Here is a 14400-nt window from a genome sequence, read left to right as displayed (position 1 = left end):
TGATGAAGCCCTCATGTGTTGAATGTTCCCAAGTAGCCTGGGACCGCTGGCCGTCAGATGGTACTATAAGCTGGAGCCAGCGTCAATAAGAAGTTTTCATCAACTCCAAAAATCCTTCAGGGCGAGATTCATCACAAACGAAATTCAGTCAAAACAAGCCGACTCTCTTTGGGCCATACAAATTAAACCAGAAGAGACTCTCCATGAGTATTCGGCGCGCTATTGGGAATGTTTCAACTTGGTAGATGATGCCTGCAATGATTCCATGGCCATTACCGCCTTCAAGATGGGGCTACATCCTGATAGTCCTTTCTACAGTTCACTGACCAGGCGGCCCCCTAAAACAGTTTGGGCGTTAATGAAGAAAGTAGAAGAATATTGTAACGTGGAAGACGACGTCCAGCGGGTCAAGACCGTACAAAAAGTTGATAAATCAGCTTCGTCTGGTCTAATTCAGCCGATAAGCGTCGTGCCATCAAGGAGCCCCGAACCTCGGACTCGGGCTAAACGAGACAAAAGGCGTGATTTGCGCCATTTGAGCGATCAGTGTTCGCACCGATCAAAAGAACAATATCAAATGGATAGCAGGTGCACAAGATGTTCATATAAGAAGTACATGGAATTAGCAGAATCGATTGATAAGATTTTGTCCAAAGTCCAACATCATCCGTTCTTTAAATGACCGTCCGAAATGATGGGGCCTCCTGATACAAGGAGAAAGGATAAGCGGTGCGAATATCACAAGGACCATGGCCACGATACTGACAGCTGCTATGCATTGAAGGATCACCTAGAAGAGTTGGTACAAGACGGCCGATTGGCGCAATACGTTCGAAAGAATAATTTATCGAACACGGTAGCCCTACGGTCGGATTCACCACCACTCGGCATAATTCACATGATTTATAGCCTATCGTCGTCGGTCGAGATGCATACAGTTCAGTCGTAACCTACTACGCCTAAACCAGTCACGCCAGCCATGGCCCCATGAAACTGGGAGGATTAGCTTTGATGACATCGACTTAGCTGTAGTAACTCTCTCCCATGCCGATCCCCTCGTCGTCGAGCTATGAGTAAACATATTCACAGTTGAGCGCATCCTCATCGATCAGGGAAGCACTTTGGAAATAATGTATTACAAGATGTTTGTCAAACTCAGCTTCACTGATTCGGATTTGTTGCTGGCCGACTACCCATTATTCGGTTTCAACGCCAACCCTAAGTATCTCTTGGGTAAGATCACACTACCAGTACGGGTAGGTACCAGATCGGTAGATGTAGAATTTTTGGTCGTCAAACTCCCGTCACCATACAATCTCATCATGGGGAGAACTTGGTTACATACCATGCAGGTTGTGCCGAGCACCTACCATCAACTGTTTCGTTTTCCAACTAAGTATGGCATCGAGCAAATTCGGGGTTCTCAAAAATCGACACAAGCATGCTATCTTATTGCTGCTACAAAGGGGCCAAAGGAACTAGAAGTAAACTCGATTGAAGTATCGGATCAAGAGAGCCTCGAAGATATTGGGAAAATCCCCAGTGAAAAGGCCACTGAAAACCTTGATCGGATTGAAATCAATGGGAGTCCTGAGCGAAGTTGATAGATGCGAGTTGGTATCCTTCTTACTCGGCAACCTTGATGTGTTTGCATGGACATCGTACGAGATGCTGGAGTGGATCCAGTCGTGGCCTAGCATTGTTTAAACGTTGATCCCAAAAGTCAAACCAGTCGTTTAGAAAAGTCGCATTTCGGCCGCGAAGCATGTATTGGCCGCTGTTGATGAAGTTGACAGATTGCTTGATGCTGGGGCAATTCGTGAAGTCACCTATCCCACATAGATGTCTAATACCGTGGTTGTAAAGAAGAAAAATGGGTCTTGGCGCATTTGTGTGGATTTCACGGATTTGAACAAAGCCTGTCCAAAGGATTGTTTTCCTCTTCCCAAAATCGACCAACTTGTGGACGCAACGACACATCATCAACGCATGAGCTTCTTAGATGCCTACAGGGGTTATTGTCACGACCCAAACCCGCCCCTATAGGTTTAGCATCGTAACTGGCCAGTAATCCTTGGATTACCGAAGGCCTCTGAACAGATTAACAAAATTAAGGGGGCTAGCGGAAGCAAATACATAAATATAGTTGTCCAATGAGCTATGCTGACTTATGAGAACAGAATATTTAAAACTTTATATACATAATAAAAAATCATTCATACATTATACCCACACACATTACAGTATTTTAAGTATAGCCAACGACATCAAATCAAGTCTTATAAAAACAGAAACCCTAGAACTTAAACACAGGACGCTTCGGGAACCTCCACGTGAGGCACAATGGTTAGCTGACAACGGACCACAGATCCAAACAAAAGCCTTCAGGCTCAAACTCCAGAATGCTCACCTATACATATATATATACAAACAGTGAGCTAAAGCCCAGTGAATAACATTAAGGTAAAGAGGTTAGTGAACGAAATCCGAACATATCATAAGCAGAAAACAGATCATAGCATAATCATTATCATATCAGAACTTAATAATGGTACATTCCATAGAACACATCACAGAACGTCTTCCGACTAGGGTAATCAGTTCCAGATAATGATTAAACACATATCACCACAATGAAGTGGCTAACGAGATCTCGTAATTACTTGTATGTCATGGACTCGCATTTTCATGCCGTCCCCTATGACTTGAGACTATCTATGGATGCCATAACAGATTTCAAACATGGACTATTCGTTCACGAAAACAGATATCATTTCAGAAATCATAGCTTATCACATTTCATTTGGAACATTATTTCATATCAACATATCTTTACAGAAATGTTACTCACAGTGGTTCCAGTAGGTGGTCAATCAATCCTCGAGTCTTGACCTACAATCGCAAAATACATAACACAAACATGTCTTATCATTACACATTCATGTGGCCAACACGACTTAGCTTACTTTACATTGATTCTTGTTCTTTCTTATCCCATAGATGAAAACACACTCTTGAATCTCGTGACTTAGTACATTCTTTACTTAGTGTGTTTCTAGTCCATAACCTCATTACTATGGCTTAATTAAGGCTTAGGAATGTCTAAGATGCAATGAGGATGCCAAGACATGCCTTTGAACACTTAGGCAAAATTTCTGAAAATAAGGTCCACGCTCAAGTGTAGCTTTCCTCGCTCGAGCGAACATGCAAAATGTGAATGGTCGCTTGAGCGCACATTCCTTCGCTCGAGCAATCTGTAAACGGCATGAAACTTCTGGGAGCTTGCAATTCACGCTCGAGCGGACTTTTGGTTGCTCGAGCGGAGTGCACGCACACAGAGTGATCGCTCGAGCGTGAACTCCGACGCTCGAGCGTAGATGCAAATTCTGAAATTTCTAGATTGCACCTTCAAGCTCAAAACTCGAATTTCAACCTTCAAAACACATCTCTTGGGCCCCAAAACTTGAGATAACATAGTAAACTTGTAAAACATGATGAATTAAGCATTATTTCATAAAATCATGGCCCAAGAGTTTGTTAAAAACTCACAATTTCAACTTAAAACATGATGAATGTTCATGAACACAATATGCATGAATTTTTCTTGTATCCAACTCCTCAAAACATGATCAAACCCCACAAAACAATTTGAAACTTGATGATTTCCCTAAATGAAGATGAATTTCAAACATGCAAGAGAGAATTCTTGGAAATCATGCTCAATTTGTAAGAAAATGGACATGCATGCAAGAATTGCAACTCAAACTCTATTCTAGGCTCAATATACACATTCAAACTCATAATTTTGAAGAAATTTCATGTTAAATGACTTTCTTACACAATCTAGAGGTTGTAATCTTACCTAGAGTCTTGAATTAGCTAGATACTTGCACAATCTTGGTGAATTCCTTCAATTCCTCTTCAATCTCGTATTCTCTCTCTCTCAAGTAAATTCTCAGATTTTTCCACTCAAGGGAGATGAAGTAAATGAGTTCAAATGAGCTTATTATGCTCATATAAAGCTATGGTGCCAAAATTACAATAATTAGAATATTAGGCTAACCAAACATGACTTAATTAATCTGACTGAATCAAATTTTAATAAAATTTTTCATATGGTTCTGAAAATTCCAAATAACATATCGGTGTAGTCAATTCCATTTTCGGATGCCGATAAGGCTTTCAATTTACATATTAGAGTGGAATTTCAAACAGATATTTCTACAAGTAACAGATAGTAAGCCAAATATCATGCAAATCACATACTAACCCCAATAATTCATTTGATTCACTCAATTAGCATCATTAAATACGGATTAGTGGCTAATTACGGATAGGGGTTGTTACCGTTATCACCAAATTACCACGCACTCGGAAGATCAAGAAAAAACTGCATTCCTCACCCCAAGGGGAACCTATTGCTACAAAGTTATGCCCTTCGGATTGAAGAATGTGGGGGACACTCACCAGAGACTGGTTACCACTATGTTCAAGGAACAACTCGGCCGCACCATAGAAGTGTACATCGATGACATGGTGGTGAAGTCCAAGGAAAAGCACTCCTATTTAGCTGATTTGTCAGAAACCTTCAGCATCCTCCGAAAGTGCAAGATGAAACTGAACGCCTCGAAATGCGCATTCGGCATCGGATTCGACAAATTTCTTGCCTACATTGTCAACCATCGCTGAATAGAGGCCAATCTGAGGCAGATCACAACAATTCTAGAACTCGGCTCCCTTAGATCGGTCAAAGAAGTTCAGAAGTTGATGGGGATGGCCGCCGCCCTGAACAGGTTAATCAGCCGTTCTTTAGATTGCTACCGGTAATTTTTCCGTATACTTTGGAAGGGCAAAGCATTTGAATGGACTCCCGAGTGCCAGGTTGCGCTAGACGGCTTAAAAACTTATCTCCGATCAATACCACTCTTGGCAACTCCAGCGGCAGTCGATCCGCTCATCTTGTACCTGGCAGTATCCAACCGGACGGTCAGCGTCGTACTACTAAAAGAAGAACTCGGGGAACAGCGACCAATTTATTATGTAAGCAAGGCCATGGTCGAAGCAGAAATACGATATTTACCACTAGAAAAGCTCATCCTTGCTCTCATGGTGGCTGCAAGAAAATTGATGCACTATTTTTAAGCTCACACCATAGGGGTATTAACGGACTATCCCCTCCAGTCAGCGCTACGCAGTGTGGAAGCATCAGGGCGGGTCTCGAAATGAGCTTTGGAACTCAGCCAATATGATAGCTAGTTTTTCCTAGAACCGCCATCAAAGGTCAAATGCTTGCCGACTTTGTAGCCGAGTTCACGGGATGCCATGCGAACCTCAAATCCGATCAAGTGCAACCTAAATCCGATTGGCGAATATATGTTGGAGGTATTTGGCAGCTATATTGTGATAGAACATCCAATCAACATGGCAGTGGGGCAGGTGTAGTAATCATGATCCCCGAAGGGGAAATAATCGAGCAGGTAGTCAAATTGGGCTTTGATGCATCAAATAATGAGGCTGAATACGAAGCATTGCTAACCGGCCTTCGTAACACACTTCACCTTGGTACATAGTGGTTGCTTGTCTTCTGTGATTCGAAATTAGTCATCAACCAGCTAAAAGGGAAATATGCAGCCAAAAATGACCACATGGAAGCTTACATGAAAACGGCGAATTCCTTGCTCACGAAATTCGGCCACCACGAATTGAATCAGATAACCCGGGATCATAACACACATGCAGATGCCCTTGCTTGCTTAACCTCCACCATCAACTTAGAAATCAAATGAACAATCGAAGTAGGGTTCATTCCAGAGCTGAGCATTTCCTCTTTTGAACTAGTTTAGGTTAACGTCATTGAACTAGGACTTAGTTGGATGGACCCTATCGCTGCATTTCTTTCATTAGAATAGCTCCCGATGGATAAGAAAAAAGCCCATAAGCTGTGAAATAAAGCCCTGCGATACTACCTGGATCCTCAGGGAAAGCTTTACAAAAATCTCTCTAGGCCATATTTGGAATGCGTTCACCCAGATAAGGTTGAGGAACTCCTGGCCGAAATACATGAGGGTAGTTATGGTGCCCACACTGGAGGACGCTCATTGGCCCACCGAGCCATAACACAAGGGTACTATTGGCTGACCATGCGATCAAATGCCGAGAACTACGTAAAGAAGTGCGAATAATGCCAGAAGTTTTTCCCTTTTAACTCATTTTCTTGTCGAAGAACTAACTCCATTACTAGTCCTTAGCCATTCGCTCAATGGGGACTCGATATCGTCGGACCATTACCACGGGCTCTAGAGAACAAGCGATTCCTGATCGTTGCAATAGATTATTTCACAAAATGGGTCGAAGCGGAGGCACTAACACGTATTCGAGATGTTGATGTTAAATGTTTTTGTATGGAAAAACATCATAAAACATTATAACACGATTCGGCATACTAAGAACACTTATCTCAGACAACGGCACCGAATTCGATTGTGGTGTCTATCGGGAATTATGTAACACATATGGTATGCAACCCTACTTTTTCTCGCCGACATACCCACAAAGCAACGGTCAGGCGGAGGCTTCCAATAAAGTGATCATGGATGGCATCAAGAAATGGCTGGAAAAGCCAAAGGCAGGTGGGTCGAAGAATTGCCCAGCGTGTTGTGGGCTCATCGTACTACTCCAAAACGATCTACTGGGGAAACGCCGTTCGCTTTATGCTTTGGAACACAGACAATTATCCTCCTTGAGATCAGCCTACCCAGGTTTTTGAAATGGGCTGTAATGATATGATGTTGGCCCTAGATTTAACTCTAATTGAGGAACGCTGAGATTATGCTCTTGCGTACATGGCGTGATATCAGCAACAGCTTGCCAAGTTGTATAACCAGTGAGTGCATCTATGGTGTTATACACCTAGAGAACTGGTCCTCAAGAAAGTGCTGCCTGCCACTAAGAATCCAGCATACCAAAAATTAGGCCCCAACTAGGATGGCCCTTATCCGATTGACTCAATTATCGGAACAGGGGCGTACCGGCTTTCGGACATGACTGGCAGAAGTTTACCATGACCATGGAATTCCACACACTTGCATAAATTTTATCATTAAGCCAACCTATACGGCGTGCTAGTTTGTTTCTAATTTTTGTTGATATGCTAACATGTACTCGTCTACAAATTCCGTAATGCATTCTCCTTTTTTGTCTACCTCTCATTAATATTAATAGAATGATGACAAAGCCTGAATGACACGATTGGCCAACACAAAGCCTCTAAATTTGGAGCGCCCTTCATGGATATCATGTTTGGGGCAAATAAGCCTCCGAATTCGGACCGCCCTTTGTGAATGACACGATTGGTCAACACAAAGCCTCCAAATTTGGAACGCCCTTTGTGGATATCATGTTTGGACTGAATAAGCCTCTGAATTCAGAGCGCCCTTCGTAAATGACACGATTGGCCAACACAAAGCCTTTGAATTCGGAGCGCCCTTCGTGGATATCATGTTTGGGCTGAATAATCCTCCGAATTCAAAGCGCCCTTCGTGAATGACACGATTGGCCAACACAGCCTCCGAATTTGGAGCGTCATTCGTGAATGACACGATTGGGCAACATAAAGCCTCTGAATTTGGAGCACCCTTCGTGGATATCACGTTTGGGCCAAATAAGCCTCCGAATTTGGAGCGCCCTTCGTGAGTGACACGATTGGACAACACAAAGCCTTCGAATTTGAAGCGATTTTCGTGGATATCACGTTTGGGCCGAATAAGCCTCCGAATTCGGAGCGCCCTTCGTGAATGACACGATTGGCCAACACAAAGCCTCTGAATTCGGAGTACCCTTCGTAGATATCCCGTTTAGACAGAATAAGCCTCCGAATTCAGAGCGCCCTTCGTGGATATCACATTTGGGCTGAATAATCCTCTGAATTTAGAGCGCCCTTTGTAAATGACGATTGGCCAACACAGCCTCTGAATTTCAAAGCGTCCTTCGTGGATATCACGTTTGAGCCGAATAAGCCTTCGTATTCGAAGTGCCATTTGTGAATATCATGCTTGGGCTGAATAAGTCTTCGAATTCAGAGCGCCTATAGAAGTGCCCCGAGAACTCCCCGACTCCGCGTTGCGAGGGTGCGAAATCGTTTTGTTCTTTAGGCTACTACAGTCCGAACTCGTGTCACAGTTCTGAATCTAATCTCACAAAGTGTAATGTGAGACCGATAAATCACCAAAGAGTCCAAATCCGACAAATCGTTTTGGAAAATTGATTTTTATAAAGAAGTGCCAAACATGGACTGCTTTACCAGATATAGAGTTACCACCTAAATATTTTATTTTGGAAAAATTTAGGAAACTCTGACTCGTGCCTAAGGCCACGTGTTTGTCATCACCAAAGTTGCCTCGGCTCGGGAACTTGGGTACGAGAGGGGAAGGTCATGTAATGAGCACCCCCGCTCGCCCGATCAAAGATCGGCTTGTATTAAGCATGATATGTTGTTTTTGAAAACACATGTGTTCTTATTCCGGTAATTAACCTAGAATTACTATATGATGCGCACAGCATACAAGTATAGACTAGATCGCCTAAGTTGGAACAAAACATTGCATATCCATTTGTAAAAATGATTTTGAAGTTTGCTACTCGCATGTAGGCTAAATCGAGGATTTGATTAATTATTTTAATTCAAGCAATCCAACCTTCACCCACAGACATTCAGGTAGTTATATCAAATAAGTAGTTAGCCTCATGGCAAGCATGCTTTCATGGCAACATTAACACACATGCAGTATGCTAAAGCCTAAACACTCACAGTGTACTCCGAGCCAAAATAGAGAACTAGTTAGAAATCATGCATGATCCTAGTTCATGTTAAGATGGCTAACGCAACACATGCAAAATGCAACTAAGATAGGCTCGACTATTCTAAAATGTCATGTGAAATGCAACTTGATAACATGCTGTTGAACACATATTCAAGTAAATGTATTGAAGTATAATGCAGTTAGTATGATGCGTCGAGCCCGGTGCATGCAATACAGATGAATGGATGCACGCATGCAAACATAAGGTATGCTAAACAAAATATGCCCTAAAACTAACCATCATAAGCGGTTAAGTAAAAGGGGGAAAGAATTGGGAGTTGGAAGACATGCATCACACACACGCACGCTTATTACAATAGTTGGCCCTCTCGACGGAGGGTCCGAATAAGAAGCTAACTAACTAATCTAAGCTAATTAAACTAATTATTACATCACATAATTGAATAACTAGCTACAACTAATTATTACAACACAAATTGAATAGCTAAGCGCATTAACTAATTTAGTACAAACCAAAGCATAAACTAGCTAATCAAATCAGCTAAGTAAAACGATAAATCAGGAGCCTCAAGGCGGGGAGTATATGCATGCTCGGTCGCCTCATTCGGAAATCCCTCGCGATGCCCAATTTGCCTCTGCTTGCAACTGTCCTCAGAACTTTGCACAAAGCTCCAGAAAGCTTCTAACTCACCTTGGGGACCTGCAGGAGCATGACCGACCACCTAGGGATGTTTCCAGCCACTGGCCGACCACTTTCCATTGCTACAGACTAGACAAAGTGGTCGGCTAGCTAGTTCTTCTGGTCGGCCGACCAGTTTTTCTGCACTTCTCCAGTTTGCTGCAACAGAGAGCAAGAAAGGGCATGGCAATGTATTTGCAAGATATGTGTGCACAACCACCCTACCTATCATTAGCTCAAGAGAGTGTAGTGCTCAGCTTTTGAGCCATCAATCACGCATCTCGATGCATGATGGCCGAGAAGCCAAATTGCACAATTCAATGTAAAATGAATGCACACATAAACACATAAAGCCTAGAACTCTATCATGTATGATCAAGAGCGTTGGCGACCGAGAATTGAGGCACGTTTCATCACTTCAAGTATGAAACATCCCTCATTCCTCGTGTTTGGACTAACACCTAATCTAAACACATGCAAAGTAACTCAAGCATGCAAACATATAATGCAACTCAGGCATACTAAACACAATGCAAGCAACAACATGGCATACACAATGCAAACAACAACATAGCATACACAATGAATGTAACATGAGCATGCTATAAACGCTGCATACTCAATGCAAAGCAACGTAAGCAACTTATCGATACTAATGGCATGCATACTCAATGCTAAGAAACATAAGCAACCTATCAATGCTGATGTCATGCATACTCAATGCAAAGCGACATAAGCATGCAAACAACATAAAAACAAACATGCTCAATGGACTTAAACCAAAAATGGACAGACCTCAGTCATGCCCAAATTAGTGGCCATTATGATGAAATAAAAGCATGAAATACAAAGCAAATGCATACACAATGCAAAGGCCCATTGACTAAGCATAAGAGCACAAATCTCAAGCATGATGAAGAAGTGATAAACATGGAAGTGTGACAACACTAAAGGCTCTGAAATCAAGTGTGAAATGATGCCAAATCATTTAAATAACATAAGTAAAGCATGCAAGAGGGCCTAAGGCACAAAGCCATTAAAGGGACTACACAAAGGGGCATGCAATACATGGCACAAATGATTGAACCAATCATAGACAGAGCTCAACTAGGTCTAAACAAAGACCAAAACATGTTGAAATGAGGGCTCAAAGGCCTAGGCAAGATGGCATACATGCTAGGTCACAAACAAGGCAACAATGCACAACTCTTAAACCACAATTAGAGAGTGATATGCATCAGAATATGACCATGTTACATGCTCTGAAATGAAGTATTAAACAATGCCAAACCATCCAAATAGCTCAAAGATAACATGTAAGAGACATCAAAACACAAGGCTAGTAAGGCCAATTGCACTACAACTATGCAATACATGGAGCATATGGCTAAGGCAACCCAAAACTGTCCTAGAGCATGCCAAAATGATGCTAAAACATGTATAGAAGGAAGCCAAAATAAGCTAGCATGAAGGACATAAAGTATGGATCATGCAAGGCAAATAAGGTGGATTACACTACACCTACCAAGACCAAGCATAGGATGGCTTCGCCAACAAAATCAGAGTTATATCATAGCAAAATAACCCTAAAAACACATTGAAATGATAGCTCGTAAGCTTAGGCATGAAGGTATACGCAATGATTCATGTTAAGGCATAAAGGGCAAACCCTCCAACGCATTGAACGAGTGACAAATACAAGTGTGGGGCCACACTACATGGACTGAAATCACATTTCAAATGATGCCAAATCATGGAAATAGGTCAAGCAATGCATGCTAGTGGACTTGACACACAAAGCTAACAAGTTAGAATGCATTATAGCTATACAAAGCATGTCATGCATGACCAAAACAACACAAATCAAAGCTAAAGCATGCTAAAACATGAACAAAAGCTTCTTGAAGTTAAGCCAAAATTATGCTAGAATGACATGTTAAAGCATGATACACATTAGGTTATTTCATGGGAATGCACTACAAGTGCATGAAGCATGCAAGGGGCCATTAAACCAAACCTTAACAGAGGTATGACATGGAAAAACAACACCAAGAACATGCTGAAATGGACTCAAAACAAGCTAGAAAGACATGCTACTTTATGAAGCATACAAAGCTAGTTTATGAGATTTACACTACAAGTGTATTGTACATGCATGAGGTGACAAAACCAAGTAAAAACAATGGTATGCCATGCCAAAATAACTCCAAATACATGCTAAGATGGAGTCAACATAAGCTTAACAAACATGCTCAAACATGAGGCATATGAAACAAGTATTCAAAACACAAGGAGAGGGGATGACCCTCTCCTATTTGGGACTCCAAAACCACATTTCCACCATTGAAAATCCTCTGGATTTCAGTGGTAGAAAGGTCATGCAAAGACTAGAACAAGAGCCAAAAGGGATGGCTCAAAGCAAGGCCTAACAAGGCCTAAGAGGGAGTAGACCACCTCCAACAAAAAAGTGACCTCAAACAAACATTTTAAGGACCAAAAATCAGAACTTTTTGCAGTAGGAAGTTAAGTCTAAAAAACCATGCAAATAGGTCTAAAAGCTTAAAAACAAAGGGTTAAAGGGCTAGTTGACTCACCCTTGTAGAACCTCTTAAAGGCTACCACTCCAGTAGCTTTCTTGGATCAAAACCAATCCAAAAGCACCAAAACAATCCTCAAGAAGCCTCAGCAACAAAATGATGGTGTTTGAGTGTGTGTTCGTGTGTTAAAGTGTAATAAAATTACACTTTTAGGCACAAAACAAGAGCAAATAAGGAAATATAGAGACAAGTGTGTATTTATCACTCCAGCCACAAAATTCTAAACCTAGAGGAGGGAGGAGGAGGCTCTCTCTTATAGAGAACAAACAACAAGCTTGTTGGACAAGCTTTGGCCTCAAAGCCATCTGTATGGAGGATGGCTTCTGTGCCTTCTAGCTGGCACAACTGGACCAAAAATATCTCCATAAAGGTGATGAAAAGCAGCCGACCACTTGAAGTGGTCGGCCAGCTACTTGAAGTGGTCGGTTGGCCACCACAAGTGGTCTCCCAAGACAAAAAGTGGTCGGCCAGGGGTAGGAGAAGTCAACAGCATGAAAACAATGCAGTGGTGTGGTGACCGACTAGAAAAAATGGTCCAAAGACCAAGGAGACCAGTTGGCAGACTAGAAAACTGGCTGGCGGGAAGAAAAGTGGTCTCCAAGGGAAAGAACTGGTCTCCCACCCTTGTACCACCTTCCAAACAAGGAAAATAAGGTTTGTACCAAAAATAAACAAAAAAGGATGCAAGACGAAAGTTCGGGAGGCAAGGCGTGCAACCGAAAGCCTCGAAAACTAGTCTACGAGCATCAAAAGTGGTTTACGACCACAAAAGTGGTCTCCCAAACCACAGTGTCCCTCTAGGTAGAAACAACAAGGTGTGGTTCAAAAACCACGCCAAACGGAGAACGTTAAGCGGCCCTGAGACAAGGCGTGCGACCGAAGGCTCCGAAAACCAGAAACTAGTCTCCAAGCGAGGAAAGTGGTCTACGATCACGAAAAGTGATCTACGACCACAAAGAGGTGATCTACAAGACCTCTCCCTCCCTCCAGGGAAGAGAAACAAGGCATGGTCCACAAATCGAGCCAAAGCACAAAGAGTTCAGAGGCCCGGAGGCAAGACTCTCAACCGAAACTCCGAAAACTCGAAACGAGCACAACATGCACTATCACCGAGCGCTCAATTGATGACGCCTGAGTCTTGAGGTCCGTCAAAAATGGGGTGTCTACAGTTGCCCCTCTTTGACAAAACTCGGAAGTCAATAAGATGATGAGAGTGAATGTTAAAGCCCAGAGACGACCCATTTTTGACAAGGCCGAAGACTTAGACAAACAGGCAAGATAACAAAGAGATGTGCCCGTAGGCAGGGGCAAAGTCGAACATAACTCATGATCATACAAAGAAAGCTGTAATGAAGCAAATATGCAAAATAAATGCAATGGTTTAAGCAAGTAAATACGAACCAAACTACATTACATACAGAAAAGGATGTAAGAGAATTATACAATTTTCACTGCGTCTCACATGGAGAAGGCCAAAAATGACTACCGGGAACACCCAAAGTCTCAAATGGAACAACGTCTCTCAGCGTATCACACGCATGAGAGGAGAAAGCAACATCTCTTAGTGTATCACGCGCGAGAGAGGAAAGGTACACCTCTCAGCGTATCACACGCGAGAGAGGAAAGGTAAACCTCTCAGCGTATCACACGCGAGAGAGGAAAGGGAAAACCTCTCAGCGTATCACACGCGAGTGAGGAAAGTGAGAAATATAGGGACGTATCCTGGTGTCTCGGAATGGTACAAGCATTGGAACATATTCCAAATGCTCTTAACCAAAGAGGGAGAAACATAGGGACGTATCCCGGTGTTTCGAAAAGAGGGAGAAACATAGGGACGTATCCCGGTGTTTCGGAAAGGAAGAGAAACATAGGAAAGTATCCTGATGTTTCGGACAGGAGGAGAAACATAGGGATGTATCCCGGTGTTTCCGACAGAGAAGGAGCGTGCAAAACAATGCAATGCACTAACAAGTGCGGATAAAGTGCGCAAGATAACGTGAATGCAAAGTGCACAAAACAGTGCGATGCGCAAAATAGCGCGATAAAATGCATTCACAATGCAAGTAAAGTGCACAAAATAGTGCGATGCGCAAAATAGCGCGATAAAATGTATGCACAATGCAAGTAAGGGGCACAAAACAGTGCAATGCGCAATATAGCGCGATAAAATGCATGTACAATGCAAATAGGGTGCACAAAACAGTGCGATGCGCAAAATAGCGCGATAAAATGCATGCATAATGCAAGTAAAGTGCACAAAATAGTGCGACGCACAAAATAGTGCGATAAAATGCATACACAATGC

The sequence above is a fragment of the Camellia sinensis genome, chromosome 5, assembly GCF_055761805.1.
Source record: "Camellia sinensis isolate YWXY chromosome 5, ASM5576180v1, whole genome shotgun sequence".
NCBI classification, from domain to species: domain Eukaryota; kingdom Viridiplantae; phylum Streptophyta; class Magnoliopsida; order Ericales; family Theaceae; genus Camellia; species Camellia sinensis.
The sequence above is the reverse complement of the archived record's forward strand: the minus strand, read 5'-3'. Positions refer to the sequence as shown.